Raw genomic sequence first — 15307 nt, 5'->3', positions numbered from 1 at the left:
CTCACCCCCTCTTCCCCCCTCACCCCCTCTCCCCCCTCACCCCCCCCACCCCCTGTCCCCTCTCACCCCCTCTTCCCCCCTCCCCCCCTCTTCCCCCTCACCCCCCCACCCCCTGTCCCCTCTCCCCCCCTCTTCCCCCCTCCCCCCCTCACCCCCTCTTCCCCCCTCACCCCCTCTCCCCCCTCACCCCCCCCACCCCCTGTCCCCTCTCACCCCCCTCTTCCCCCCTCCCCCCCTCACCCCCTCTTCCCCCCTCACCCCCTCTCCCCCCTCACCCCCCCCACCCCCTGTCCCCTCTCACCCCCTCTTCCCCCCTCCCCCCCTCTTCCCCCCTCACCCCCTCTTCCCCCCTCAACCCCTCTTCCCCCCTCACCCCCCCACCCCCTGTCCCCCCTCCCCCCCTCTTCCCCCCTCCCCCCCTCTTCCCCCCTCACCCCCTCCCTCCTCCCCTCCCTCCTGCCCCCTCCTCCCTCCACCCTTCACCCCCCTTTCAACCCCCCACCCCCCCCCCACTTCACACCACCCCCCCCCCCACCCCCACCCCCACCCCCACCCCCACTCCCCCGCCAGTCTGCCCCCCCCCCCCCCCCCCAAGTCTGTGCAGGACACACAGACACAGCCAATCAGAGCTGGCTGTCGGTGTGACAGTGCTCTCGCTCCGGGAAGCCGATAGGCTGCGGAGCCAGTGGTTGGTGGTGGTGGTGGTGGGGGGGGGGGGGACAGGCCGTCTGCAATTCCCGATGACTACAGCGTGGGGCGCGGGTGACATGAATATTACAGCTGCACTCAGCTGAGCTGGGGGTGGAGATAGAGGGGGTGGGTGGGTGGGTGGGGGGGGGAGGGGTAGTGTGGGGGGGGTGGGGTGGGGTGGGGTGGGGGGGGGGGGTTGGGGGCGGAGAGAGAGCAGCGGAATCAGACAGGCAGGAAGAATCCGAGAACCCGTGGGCTTTAATTTGAAGGATGGTCAGAATAATTCGTCACCCGTGCGGGAGAAAATAGCCGACTGATGTGCAGCTAACCACATCTGGACTGCGATAGAGCCTGGGTGAGAGATGGATATGGGCAGAGCCAGACTCCAGCTCTAAGCAACAAGCCTGTGCGGAAGCAGGGGGTGGGGGTGGTTATGTGTCTCCAGACCTGCAGTGAGTATCTCAACTCTTGTCACAAAATGTCACTGGGGGCTTTTTGAGTCCTTGAGCGGGGTGGGGGCTAAGCATGAAGACAGGCTGGGGGAGGGGGTGGGAGGGGGGGTGGGGAGAGAGAGAAGATAGAAAATAATTTAGAAAATAATCACGCAAGGGAATAAGTAATTTTTGATTTAGACACTGGGAACAAATGTGTGTTTGTGTGTTGTTCAATGATTTGTGCATAATTATCTTGGCGGTACTTTAGATAATAGGTGGTGGGGGGGTGGGGGGGTGGGGGGGGGAGGTGAATAACATTTTAACATAAGTGGTTTGAGGGACAGTTTAGCATTGCTTAACAACCAGGGCGAACGTATTCACCTTTCATGGACCCATCTGCAAGCTGGGGGTATGTCTGCGTACTTGTGTCGTTAACCAGCTGATTGATGAATATCAGTTTTTCGGTGGCAGTCTTATGCAGGTTCCCCCCATCACCTCCTCACACCAACTCAACGCACAATGTAACCCTCCCAGTCCGTCCCCTTAATCCAGCCACACTGCAGGGGATTGCGAGGTCAAAAGGAACGCTTCCCCCAACACCACCACCACCACCACCCACCCCCACCACATCTTTGAGATAGATATGCGAAGGGGTTCCCTTTTAATGAGGTGTAAATGTAACAAGACCAGGGAGAGGGAGAGAGAGAAAGAGAGTAACTCTCTTAAGAAGAAACCGTGGTTTATAACGGGTCTGGGAATCTTCTTGACGAGGAGCAGTGTTCTGGACTAGCTCTCCCTGCACTGTTAAGTCTTGTCTGAAAGAAATTGGAAATTCAAATCTTACGAGGTGCGAGAGAAAAAAGGAGGCGCGGCTTCAGTTGGGGAGGCAAGAGAAAAATCCCAGAATGTTAGTTTGCACATGCAAGGTTAGTCTTTTAATTATGTTTATGTTTAACCTTAATTGCACTACCCAGGTAGCGGGTAGATAGATACTCGTGTGCGTGGGTGCTCGAGAGTTGACAGCAGTGTTGGGTGTGTGGGTGTCTGTAGGACAGTGTGTCCGCATTCAATGATAAATTGTTGTGTGATTAATACGTGGGCACTTGAATTGTGTGTGGGGGTGGATGTTTGCTGAAGCTTGGGTGCGGGTGGATTCCTGTGGGTGTGCTCGCGTGAAGGTGTTTGTGTCTCCCCTCGTTTCTGTGCTGATATCTGCAGCTCAGTGTGTGAGTCCATTTGCACACCTTAAATGTGATTTTATTGACGCTTAAATATGGGGAGCAGGCACACTTCATTGCATGTACAAGAATATCTGCGAGTGTTTGTCCTCACACAAGTGTGCCAAGTGCGAGTGTGTCAGTTAGTGTGTGTGAGGTGCTCATGGAGTTGTGGATCTCAGATGTCTGTGGTAGTCTCCATATAGTGTGATATGGAATACACTGGCTGAAAGGGTGGTGGGAGCACAATCAACAGAAACTTTCGAAAGGGAATCGGATTGATACGGAAAAACAAATGCAGAGCTTTTGGGGAAGGGACAGGAAAGTGGAACTCATTCAAAGAGCCGGCATCAGCTTGATGGGCCGAATGGCTGCGTCCTGTGCTGCCATTCAATAGGCATGTTGGTGTGCCTGTTCCTATGTGCATAGTTGCGTTAGCGTACTTGTGTACACTTTTTTGTATGTATGGGTGTGCAGAGGTGTGGTGTTTTTATTTTAGTGTGATGGTCAGGCATGTAGGCAACCACCTGAGTATAAGTGTTTGCTGGTATATGTGCATGCTTGCATGTGTATTTGTATATATGTGTGAAGTGTACCAATGTTTGCTGGGTGTTACTCTAAATGTTTATATGCTAAATGTGTGGGTGTGTATGTTAATGTATGGATGGATGGATGCCCATGTGTGTAGTGTATAGGTGTGTTCCCATCTGTTAATGTGCCAATGTCTTTGTGCAGATGTGTCTGCGTGTGCTCCTCTGGGCGTGCCAGTGTGTGCCTGCTTTTGTATTCGGATACATCCATGTATTTGTGTATGCTTAATGATCTGCGTTAGTGTTTTGGTGTGTGTGCCTCAAGGGAGAGTGGGGGAGGAGGGGTGGGATGATCCTCTTCCAACCTGAAGTTTAGTGGGAGATCTCCCCATAAAACAATGTCAACATTGGGATTTTGCATCAAAAGTGAAGTTGAATGGGAATAAAATTAGTTCCAAATATGGTGGAGTATAGGCGGTAATGATGGGACAGAACTTACATTTATGCAGTGTTTTTTATGACCTCAGGATGTCCCAAAGGGTTTTACAGGTAATTAAGTTTTTTCTGAAGTGTAGTCACTGTTGTTATGTAGGATATACCTGGCTGCCTACTTGTACACAGCAAGCTCCCACAAACAGTAAAATTATACCGAACCAATTTAGTACTGTTAATTGAGAAATAAACTTTGACCAGTTGAGAATGTCCCTGCTCTTCTATCAGAAGAACAGGGGAGTTCTCCCTGGTGTCCTGGCCAATATTTATGCCTCACTGAGTTTCACTAAAACAGATTTTCTGGTCATTATTGCATTACTGCTTGCTGTGTGCAAATTGGCTGCTGAGCTTATCCATACTACAACAGTGACTATACTTCAAAAAGTACTTAATTGATTGTAAAGCACTTTGGGGTGTCTTGAGGTTGTGAAAGGCGCTATTTAAATCTAAATTATTCCATGTGGAGCCTTCGAGACTACTTCGGGAAAAGGAGGCGTGAAAAATGCATATGAACATAGGGAATTAGGAGCAGGAGTAGGCCACTCGGCCCCTCGAGCCTGCTCCCCCATTCAACAAGATCATGGCTGATCTGACTGTAACCTCAACCCCACACACTCCTGATAACCTTTCACCCCCCTTGTTAATCAAGAATCTATCTAGCTCTGCCTTTAAAATATTAAAATACTCTGCTTCCAAGATCTTTTTCTCCTCATCTCTGTCTTAAATAGGCCACCCCTTATTTTTAAACAGTGACCCCCTAGTTCTAGATTCTCCCACAAGGGGAAACATCCTCTCCACATCCACCCTTTCAAGACCACTCAGGATCAGTGCGCACAATGTCAGTGATAGTGCTCACCAATATATCAACGTGGTTCTAGGCTGCTGGATCATTATGTGTGCGGTAGTGGGAAGGGAAATGTAATGGTGTATTGATCCTGTACGGTTGAGTATTTGTGTACTGATGGGAGTGCAGATGTTTGTCACTGCACTGTGATGTGTGGGAGTGTGTGTTTGCACACTTGCTTAACCAAAATCTCCTCACTACGGTAGGTTCTCAGCCCACACACTTCCCCCCAACCCCCAACCACATTAATTAAAACGCTGTCCTTGTGACAATAACACCGTAGCTGCTTGTTCTTGTTAGCTCTGTTTTGTTTGTGACAATTGATATTGTAAAAAGCCTTCAAGTTATGTCTTTATATCACACAGGCTGCTGCATGACAGTGACATTGGATTAGCTGCACAAAGATAAAATTGGTTGCTCAAACCTATATATAGGTCCCTAATGTCTAGGGAAGTATTTAAATGAAACCTCTTTGAGTCCTTGTCACTATGTCACCAAATAAAGAACCTTTTTCCCACCAATGTTCGCCACCCGAAGATAGTGAGTGGTCAACAGGTGCTATCTTCTCACTCAAATGGCCTTTCTTACCAGATAGTGAGCACTCGCACATGCTGCAATGATTACCTTGGAGCCCAAAGACCCTCCAAGGACTGTGTGTTCTTCCAATCCTGGCCTTGTATCTGCTGTAGCTCGCTGGACTTTCACCTCTGAGTCAAAAGGCTTCGGGTTTGTGTCTGGCTCCAGCAGTCCTGAATGAAAAAAAGGTCAAGGCTGAGGGATTACTGCACTGTCAGCGATGCTGCCTTTCAGAAGAGTTATCAAAACAAGCAACCCTTCTTCCTGCTCAGATGGCCATAAAAGCTCCAATGGCACTGTTAGAAGTAGAGCAGGGGAATTCTCCTCTTTGTCCTGGCCAACATTTACTCCTCAACCACCACCACCAAAACGCATATTCTGATCATTATCACAGTACCATTTGCAATCGCTGTGTGCAATTAGGTTGCCACATATCCTTCATGTTTACATCAAATTTAAATTTATTCATTCTCGGGATCTGGGCATCACTGGAAAGGCCAGCATTTATTATTCATTCCTAATTTCCCATGAGAAGGCTGAAGTGAGTCACCACCTTGAACCACTGCAGTCTGCTTAGTGAAGCTTATCTCATAGCGCTGCGAAGGAGGGAGTACCAGGATTTTGACCCAGCACTGAAGGAGGGATGGTGACGTATCTCCCAGTCAGGATTTGTGTATGACTTGGAGGGGAACATGGAGACGATGGTGCCCTCATGTACCTGCTGCCCTTGTCCTATGTAGTAGCAGTCACGGGTTTGGGAGTTGCTGTCAAAGGATCCTTGGTGACTTGCTCCAACCCAGTCCACAGTGTGGCAGTAGTGGAGGGAGTGAAAGTTCAAGAATACCAGTGTGGGAATTGGAAAGTACGATTAGTCCAGCGCATTTTTCTAGGCTTGGTGCTGATCATATTAATGGAGCGTTGTATAGGAAACTTCCTGCTTTCATTTGATTGAGCTGTGCCCCATTTGCTACTACTGGATGCAAAAGCTTTTCCATTCCCCAAAACCCTACCTCACACTTTTCAATATTCATTCTGCCCAGCTCCCCTTGTAGGTTTATGTTTATCTGTGTTTTGCCCTTGCCCCAGGCCTATCTGCCAGTCTATCTCCAACTAGGGGAGGCAGTGGAATAGTGGTATTGTCAGACACCCAGCGTAACGCTCTGGGGACCTGGGTTCGAATCCCACCATAGCAGATGGTGAAATTTGAATTCAATGAAAATCTGGAATTAAAAGTCTAATGATGACCACGAAACTGTTGTCAATTGTTGTAAAAACCCACCCGGTTCACGAATGAGATCTGCTGTCCTTACCTGGTCTGGCCTACATGGGATTCCAGACCCACAGCAATGTGGTTGGCGCTTGAAAATGCCGTCGAAATGAGGGCAATTAGGGATGGGCAATAAATGCTGGCCTAGCCAGCAATGCCCACATCCCACGAATAAAAAAAAATCCGTGCTAAACAAGGGGATATTGCTGCAAAATAATTCACCACTGACTCTTAGTACTGCAGTAATTGTGTTCACACCACTGCCCCTCCCTGAGCTGAACTCAGCAGTTCTATGGTGGCCTATCAGTCTGTTGGTACCACTCAATGTGTTGCGTTGTTGCGTGATGTGTTTGCAATTCACGTAACTGTGTTGGAGTTTTTTTTTTAAACATCTGAATTAGAGGTTGTTTTCCTTTTCAGGAAATGCGTTCCGTGCCAATTGCTGTTGTAATGTGCTTGACTGTGTTCCAGTAATTATGATTGTAATCAACCTCGCAGGCAACCCGATGTTTTTGCAAACTGCAGAGGGTGTCAGTGATACCTCTGGCAGCGATCGAGTATAACCATCCCGGGCATTCATTTTATTACTGTAATCGCAAACAAAAAAATTAATTTTATAAATCCAACCGAAGGCATGTTTGAAGTTAAGTAGCATTACTGTATTCCCTTTGTTTCTGAGCTCTTCAAAACTGATCTCTCTTGGTGTTCTGCATCCAGATCACACTGCACGGAGTCTAAAGCAAGTTCATCTTCTGCCTAAGTGGTTCTGAGAGGCAAACTGTAGATTGGAGCATTCCTGCCATTTAGCTGATGCTTTGCCAGGTTCACATATGACATGAGCATTGCAATTGGCCTCGATTTGAGGTTCAGCGTCTCGTGATTTCCTACCCCCAGCTTCCACCACCCCCCCCACCCCCCCAGCCCTGCCCACTGGAACTGTGCCCATTGTGCCCATGTGTATGGTGGTGGATGATGTGATACTCTCCCCCACCATTGTGAAATTTTCTGACTGGGCTTCGACGTTATGAACAGTGACACATGGAAACCAGAAGGAACTTGCGCTCTTTAGGAAAGGGAGAACATTGGTGAGTAGGGAAAATAAAGATTTTTTAAAAAATTACTTCATGGGATCCCTAGTTGCCCTTGAGAAGGTGGTGGTGAGCTGCCTTCTTGAACCGCTGCAGTCCATGTGGCATAGGTACACCCACAGTGCTGTTAGAGACAGAGCTCTAAGTTTTTGACTCAGTAACAGTGAAGGAATGGCTATATACACACAAGTCAGGATGGTGTGTGCTTGGAGGGGAACTTACAGGTGGTGGTGTTCCCATGCATTTGTTGCCCCTGTCCTTCTAGGTGGTAGAGGATGTGAGTTTGGAAGGTGCTGTCAAAGGAGCCTTGGTGAGTTGCTGCAGTTCACCTTGTAGATGGTACACACACTGCTGCCACAGTGTGCCAATGGTGGAGCAAGTGAATGTTTATGGTGATGGATAGGGTGCCAATCAAGTGGGCTTCGTTATCCTGGATGATGTTGAGCTTCTTGAGTGTTGTTGGAGCTGCACTCATCCAGGTAAGTGAAGAGTGTTCCATCACACTTCTAATTTGTGCCTTGTAGATACTGGCTAGGCTTTGGGGAGACAGGAGGTGAGTTACTATCCACAGAATTCCCAGCCTCTGGCCTGCTCTTATAGTCACAGTATTTATATGGCTGGTCCAGTTCAGTTTCTGGTCAATGGTAATACCCGGTATATTGCTGCACTGTTCAAAACAAGAAAATGAAGAGAACTAAGTCCCTACCAGCCGGTATCTGTGCCCAACCATAAGAAGTCCATAAATATGTTTAGTGGCACCCCACCCTCTTTCTTTGCTTTCATTCATTCTAGTTTGCAAGTTTCCTTCTCAGAAAGATCAGTCCCAAATCAGATACTTCCCTGTGCACGAACCCAATCCATTTCACACCAGGAGCCAACACATAGCTTCCCTTCCCATTCTAGTGATCCTGAACAAAACCATGATTCAGTCCTGTTGCCGGAGCGACATGCAGTCATGAATGAATCCTGAATTACTCCTCTCATTGGCTCAAAAGGGGAAAAGAAACACATGGAAGAGCAAAGTTTAGAAACAATTCCAGAGAAAAGGACATAGCACCATTGTCTGGGGAGGCGGCCAATAAAATGGAGTCTTCCTTGCCAGTCGCACCAAAATTCCGAGCTGAAATAATAATTTAAAAATGTATGCCTAATTGTGTTCCTGAGAGGTGTCAATTAATGACTTGATTGAGAGGTGGTCATGTTAATCTGGCTGTCGATTGATCTTCTGTAAATGACTGCTTAATATTCTGCAGCAGCATATGAGAAATGTTTCACACCACAGAATCGTTAAATGAGGGTTTAAGAAGCGAAAAAAATTGAAATGTGTACAAGACAGTGAGTAATTGAGTCTGTCCCTGTAAAATAAAACAGAAACTGTGCTCATACCACCTACATGAACTATCTGCTGTTTGCACCGTCAGACCTGTTCTTGGCAATCGTTGTGATGTTGCCCATTCCAAGGAAATCAAGGATATTAAGATAAAAAGAAAGACTGGCATCTATATCATGCCTTTCACTACTTCAAGTCATCTTAATTTGCTTTACAATCAATAAAGTACTTTGAGGTGTAGTCACTGTGGTAATGTAGGAAATGAGAACACCAATTTGCACATAGCAAGCTCCCCAAAATGGACCTGTGACAAAGAGAGGTACAGTGGTGATGAGGTTTAGGGAGGGAATTCCGGAGCTTAGGGCCCAGGCAGCTGAAGGCACGGCCACCAATAGTGTAGAGATTAAGTTTTGGGATGTGGAAGAGACCAGGCTTGGAGGTGTGCGGAGATCGTAGAGGTTTTAGGGCTGAAGGAGGCAACAGAAATAGGGCAGGATGAAGGTCATGGAGGGATTTGAAAAAAAGGATGGGAATTTTAAAATTGAAGCATCGCTTAACTGGAAGTCTGTGCTCGCTGACCTGCACTGGGTGAACAGAAGTGGAGACTGGCCAGTTGTGCATTGGGACAGTCAAATCTACAAATAACAACACTAGGGAGAGGAGGCTTATTCTATGGTGCATCTCTCAGACTGATCTGATTTAAAATATATAGATGTATGCTACATCCTATGCAGGATCACAAATGCATGGTATTGAATTAAAATCAATTGAGTGATTCAGTCGATTGTTCCTTAGAATGGTCACAAACCACGGGAATATCAGGTTTGGGTTGAACTCTGTGCTAGGCACATGTGATTCTTGATAAAATGCAATGCATTGTCTATTCATTTTAAAAGAGCATTGGATGGTTTTGATTTGTTTTACTGTCGCACAGCAGGCATGCTGAGCATGATGGAGACAGTGTGATGCAGATGACAAAGTAATAAAGATGATAATGGTACAGAGCTTGTTGCTTTGTTGGACTGTTACAGTACCAATTTTTAACCTGGGAACAGAGAGTAATGGCCACAAACTTTCTCTGCAAAGAGACCCTTGGGTTAGAATTTCCTGTAACTGGTCAATGAGTAACGCCACCTGTAAGTTGGACTTGTCCTTGCTTTGTTTAATTTTTCATGAGATTTTGAGTGTCACATTGCTGAAAGCGTGAAATGGAAATGGCGTGGTGCTCTCTACAGGGTATCTGGGACCTGGCTCCTTCACCAATCACATTGATGGATTGTGAAACGGACACGGTGTCGAGTCTGAACCAGGCACTGTAAGCTGGTAATGTCAAATTGGGTAAAGAAAATGAAAGAAAGAGAGGGAAAGAAAGATTGGATTGAGAGAGGTTAAAAAAAAAAGACAGAAAGAAATATTAATGTTTTAATGTCTCATTTGACAGGGCAGTTTTCTCTCAGTACAACACTCAAGAGTGTCAGCATAGTACCAAGTATTTCTGGAGTAGGACTTGAACCCACAGTCATCTGACTTAGAGGCAAGAGCACTACCCACCAAGCCACAGCTGTGCATTCTATAGGCATCCATTTCTGGCCTGATCGTCACATGTAGTTATAAGCTTCCTTATGTTTTCAGGATTGCAGTGATATGTGTTGTGTATGTCCTGAGAACAACACCCATCCGGTGTTGGTCTGACTGCCCTCCCAGGTCACTTTGGAGTTCTGTTGATCTTCAATTTGGTGGTTCAGATGAGTCAGGGAGGGGCGGGGTTGGGTAAGGTCATGTCGATAGAGAAATCTGGCAAAGGGAGAGCCCAGAGATGAGAGCTCTTGGGCCCAAGAACCACCGTCCCCCATCCCCCCCCCGCCCCAACATCTGGATTCACTGCCTGAACAAGCAAAATCAGTCCACTCTTTCATTCCCTTAATAATGTGTACTCTGCGGTGCTCAGAGCCAAGAAACATGTCAACACAAAAGACACGGCATTGCCAGGACTGTTCCGGTCACTGCCTAAAAACAAAGGGGACGGACGAGGCCAAAGCATAAGGTACCGGCAGTCTATCCATTTTCAGCTTTACCCTGTGACTGAATCATTTCATCAGTCTGACAGGGTTTGACTGTCTCTAAAATGGACGAGCTTTTCAAAGTAAAGGCTAGCAGACCGCGTTTGGGGGATTTCTCAGTAAAGCCTGTAGCAGTGGTGCCACAATCACTAATAGCTTCACATACTGAGGACATAGCAGTGCAGTGATGGTCAGCGCCTGCACCAGGAGCTGCTGGGAAAATGAATTCCCACGGCAAATGGAGGGGAAAAAAAATACCAAATGTCAGATATCACTTCATGATTTATATCGTCGCCTGAACCTATCAATTAGTTTCCAGTTTGTAACTCACTCCTGGGTATTTAATGTTCTGTGTAGCAATTGTCTGAAACCTTCCATTCCAGCCTCAGCTGTAACTCAGCCACATAAGCCTGTGGGCTCTATACAGTAACCATCCCAACTCCATAATTAGGCTTCAGGCCATAATTTGTTCTCAGGCACATACAGATTCTACTCTACCCTCCAGTGGCACTTCATTGGCTAAAACCTTTTGGGACATCCTGAGGTTATGAGAGATGCTTGAAAAATACAAATTATTTGTTTATATGCAGCTCAAAATCAGCTTGTGTCCTGTAACTTGCACCTGGAAACCTGTAATGGAAAATGCAATGCTGAAAAATGCACCATCTGTGGAGAGACACTGCCAGTCTTGCTGAGTATTTCCAGCATTTTCTGTTTTCATGTCAGATTTCCAGCACACCCAAGAATGTTTTTCTACCTAGAGATTTGTGTTCTATCATTTACATACAGAAGAAAAGATTCGCATTTTTATAGTACTTTTTTGATACCACAAGCCACTTCAAAGTGCTTCACAGTCAATGAAGTATTTTAGGTGCAATTCCTGCTGTAGGGATATACATCAGCCAATTCACTGTCAGCAAGATCTCACAAACAGCCACAAAATAATTTGTTTTGGTAATGGTGGATGAAGGTTAAATGTTGACCACTTGTATGAAGTGCTCTGGTCCCTGGAGCCTTGATTTAACATCTGATCTGAAGGACAGTGCAGCACTCCCATAGTACTACACTGAAGTGTCAGCCAAGATGATGTATTCGAGTCACTGAAGTGGGACTTGAACTCACAATCTTGTGACTCAAAGGTGGGAGTGATACCCACTGAGTTACTGCTCAAATCTCCAAACTGCACAAAATATCCAAACACCTGGATTCCATTTCAGCATGTAGCTCAGATCCAGCTATCCATTATTCCATATGTAAACCATTCGAACCTCTCCGTTCAGTAATTCACTTGCTGCGCCATGATCTCTGGTGTCCTCCATGGATCTCTCCTTGGCCCCCTCCTATTTCTCATCGACATTCTGCCCCTTGGCTGAAACAACAAACGCCCCGCTCTACCTCATGACCACCTCTCTCGACTCCTCCACTGTTGCTAAATTCCCAGACTGCTTATCGGCCATCCTGTGCTAGATGGGCAGACCCTTCCTCCAGTTAAACATTGGGAAGACTGAAGCCATTGGGGAGAATTTTCACGTTGGCCAGCGAGAGCGGGCCCCGCCCACCGATGCGTAAAATAACACGCGGTGCCATCGGGTGGGTGTCCCGACATCACCGCTCATCATTTGGCCCTTTCGTACGGTGGGCGTGCGCCAGCTGAACTGTCAAAGGCCTGTTAAGGCCATTAATAAGCCAATTGAAGTAATTAATCAACATTGCCTGTCCAACCTTGAGGCCTTCACGTTTTTCAGGAAAGCTCATCCACTGGTGGGATGAGGTTTCCTGAAGGTTTTATTAAATAAATAAATATTTTTCTCACAAACATATCCCAGCTCATGTGACACTGAGATTTCTGCAATCCTTCGCCGGCACATGCACAAAAGAGCGCAGACTCCGCCTCTCCCTCTTCCCCCACCCCCCCCACCCCCCAGCCCGCACACGTAGCGATGAGCGATACCGGCCAGGCGTCACGCTGGGCGGGCCTTAATCAGCCTGCCTATGTAAAATGGCGGCACGGAATCGATCGCCGGTGACGATAGGCTCTGCGTCCAACCCCAACCGGCTCGCCCGACAGGGAGAAAATTCTCCCCATTGGTTTCAATCCTCGCTCCAAACTCCATTCCCGATCTAACATGCCATCCCTTTCCCTGGCAACAGCCTGTTCGCAGCCTTGGTGTCAGCTTCGGCTGCTCATTTGTACCATCTCTGAGGCTGCCAATTTCCATCTCTGTAAAATTGTTTCACCCTGTTTCAGCTCTTCGGCTGGTGAAACCCTCATCCATACCTTTGTTATTCTGGACTCAACTATTCCAATGCACTCTTGGCTAGTCTCCCAAATTCCACCCTCTGTCAATGTGAGGGTCATCCAAAACTCTGCTGCCTCTGTCTTACCTTACAGCAAGTCCAGTTTTCCTCTATCACCCCTGTGCTCACTGACCTACACTGGCTCCCGGTCAAGCAACGTCTTGATTTTAAAATTCTCATCCTGGTTTTCAGATCCCTCCATGGCCTTGGCCCTCCCTATCTCTGTAATCTCCTCCAGCCCACAACCCTCTGGGATATCTGCACTCCTCTAATTCTGGCCTCTGGTGCATTCCCAATTATAATCTCTCCATCGCTGGGTGAAAGGCTGTGCCTTCAATGCCTAAGCCCCTAGCTCTGGAATACCTTCCCTACACCTCCCTGCCGCTCTATCTCAATTTCCTCATTTTAAGACGCTTCTTAAAACCCCCCCCTTTGACCAAGTTTTTGGTCATCTGTCCTAATATTTCCTTACGCAGCTTGGTGTCATACTACGTTTTGTTATGTTTCTGTGAAGCGCCTTGGGATGTTTCATTACATTAAAGGCGCTATATAAATATAAGATGATATTAATTACTCGATATAAACTCTTCCTTTTCTCCATAATACCTTGATTCCCATGCAGAATCACAGAATTTTTACAGGGCAGGAGGCCTTTTGACCCAACATGTCTGCACTGGCTCTCCGAATTAGCAACTCACCTAGTGCCACTCATTTGCTTTCTCCTCATAATCCTGCACATTCTTCCTTTTCGGATAACAGTCTAATTCTCTTCTGAAAGCTTCAGTTGAACCTGCCCCTACCACACTATCAGGCAGTGCATTCCAGACCCTAACCACTCGCTGCTTGAAAATGTTTTTCCTCATTTCACTTTTTTGCTTCTTTTACTAATTACTTTAAATCTGTGCCCTCTCGTTTTCCATCCTTTCACAAACAGTTTCTCCCTATCTACTCTGTCCAGACCGCGCTCAATTTTGAATACCTTTATCAATCTCCTCTCAGCCATCTTTTCTCAAAGGAAAACAGTCCTAACTTCCCCAGTCTATCTTCAAAACTGGTTCCAGGGATGACAAACTTCATTCTTGTGAATCTTTTCTTCACCCTCTCTCTGATGCCTTCACATCCATTCTAAAGTGCCATCCCCAGAACGGGACGCAATACTCTAGCTGAGGCCGAACCAGTGTCTTATACAAGTTCAACATAACCTCCTTGCTCTTGTACTTTATGCCCCTATTAATAAAGCCCAGGATACTTATGCTTTATTAACTGCTCTCTCAACCTGTCCTGCCACCTTCAATGACTTATGCACTTATGTGACCCAGGTCCTTAAACTCCTCCATCTGCTTTAAAATTGTTTGCTCCATTTTATATTTTATCTTGTCCCTTCCCTCCATGTCCTTCCTACCAAAATTAATCTCTTCACACTTCTCTGCATTGAATATCTTCTGCTACCTGTCTGTCCATTCCACCAACTTGTCTATGTCATTTTGAAGGACACTATCCTCCTCACAGTACACAATGCTTCTAAGTTTTGTTTCATCTGCAAACTTTGAAATAGTGCCATGTGCACCAAGGTCTAGGTCATTAATATATATCAGGAAAAGCAAGAGTCTCAACATTGACCCTTGAGGAACTCCACTACAAACCTTCCTCCAGCCCAAAAAACATCCAATAACCGTTATTCTTTGTTTCCTGTCACCCAGTGAATTCCATATCTATGTTGCTACTTTCCTTTTTATTCCATGAGCTATAACTTTGCTCACAAGTCTGTTGTGTGGCACTGTATCAAATGCCTTTTGGAAGTCCATGTACACCAAATCAACAGCGTTTCTCTCATCAACCCTCTCTGTTATCTTTTCAAAAATCTTGAGCAATTTAGTTAAACATGATTTGCTCTTAAGAAATCCATGCTGGCTTTCCTTAATTAATCTATATGTGTTCAGGTGACTATTAATTTTGTCCCAAATTATTGTTTCTTACCAAAAGTCTATCAATCTCAATCTTAACATTTTTCAGTGATGGCCACTGGGATCATGCCATGTGCCAATTAACTTCGGGAGGGCTGAAGCATCAATAAGTTATAAGTCTATGTATCTATGTATAATAACTCCTAGGGGTGATAGACAGGACTGATGGAAATGGTATTGGAGGCACTGTCTTTCAGATGTTTGCCCTACCAGTCGATGTCAAAGATCCCATTGCAGTATTTCGAGAAGAGCAGGGGAGTTCTCCTGAGTGCCCTGGCCAATGTTTATCCTTCTGGTAGACAGAAACAGTAGCTACACTTCAACAAGTATTTCATTGGCTGTAAAATGGTTTAGGGCATCTTAAGGTTGTGTTAGGTGCTATATAAATCCAGGTCTTTCTATCTCACTCAGTAATAGCAGCTCAATCTTGGCCATCCTGACTTCTCCACTCTCCTCTCCTCCTGCCCAATAAAGTCTTTACTCTTGTAAACACAAGACATGTGCACCACATGTGGAG

At 46.5% G+C, this 15307-nt stretch overlaps 1 protein-coding gene across 1 annotated transcript in view; it reads left to right on the top strand.

Moving 5' to 3' along the window:
* Positions 1-893: 893 nt before the first annotated feature.
* LOC121282624 (leucine-rich repeat neuronal protein 1-like) overlaps positions 894-15307 on the top strand; it is a 193110-nt gene continuing 178696 nt past the window's right edge. Inside the window, exon 1 of the mRNA XM_041196408.1 lies at positions 894-1142. The gene's annotated coding sequence lies outside the window, so the exon portion shown is untranslated. The remainder of the gene's footprint in view (positions 1143-15307) is intronic.

Source organism: Carcharodon carcharias, chromosome 9 (assembly GCF_017639515.1).
Source record: "Carcharodon carcharias isolate sCarCar2 chromosome 9, sCarCar2.pri, whole genome shotgun sequence".
Lineage (NCBI taxonomy): Eukaryota > Metazoa > Chordata > Chondrichthyes > Lamniformes > Lamnidae > Carcharodon > Carcharodon carcharias.
The sequence above is the reverse complement of the archived record's forward strand: the minus strand, read 5'-3'. Positions and strand labels throughout refer to the sequence as shown.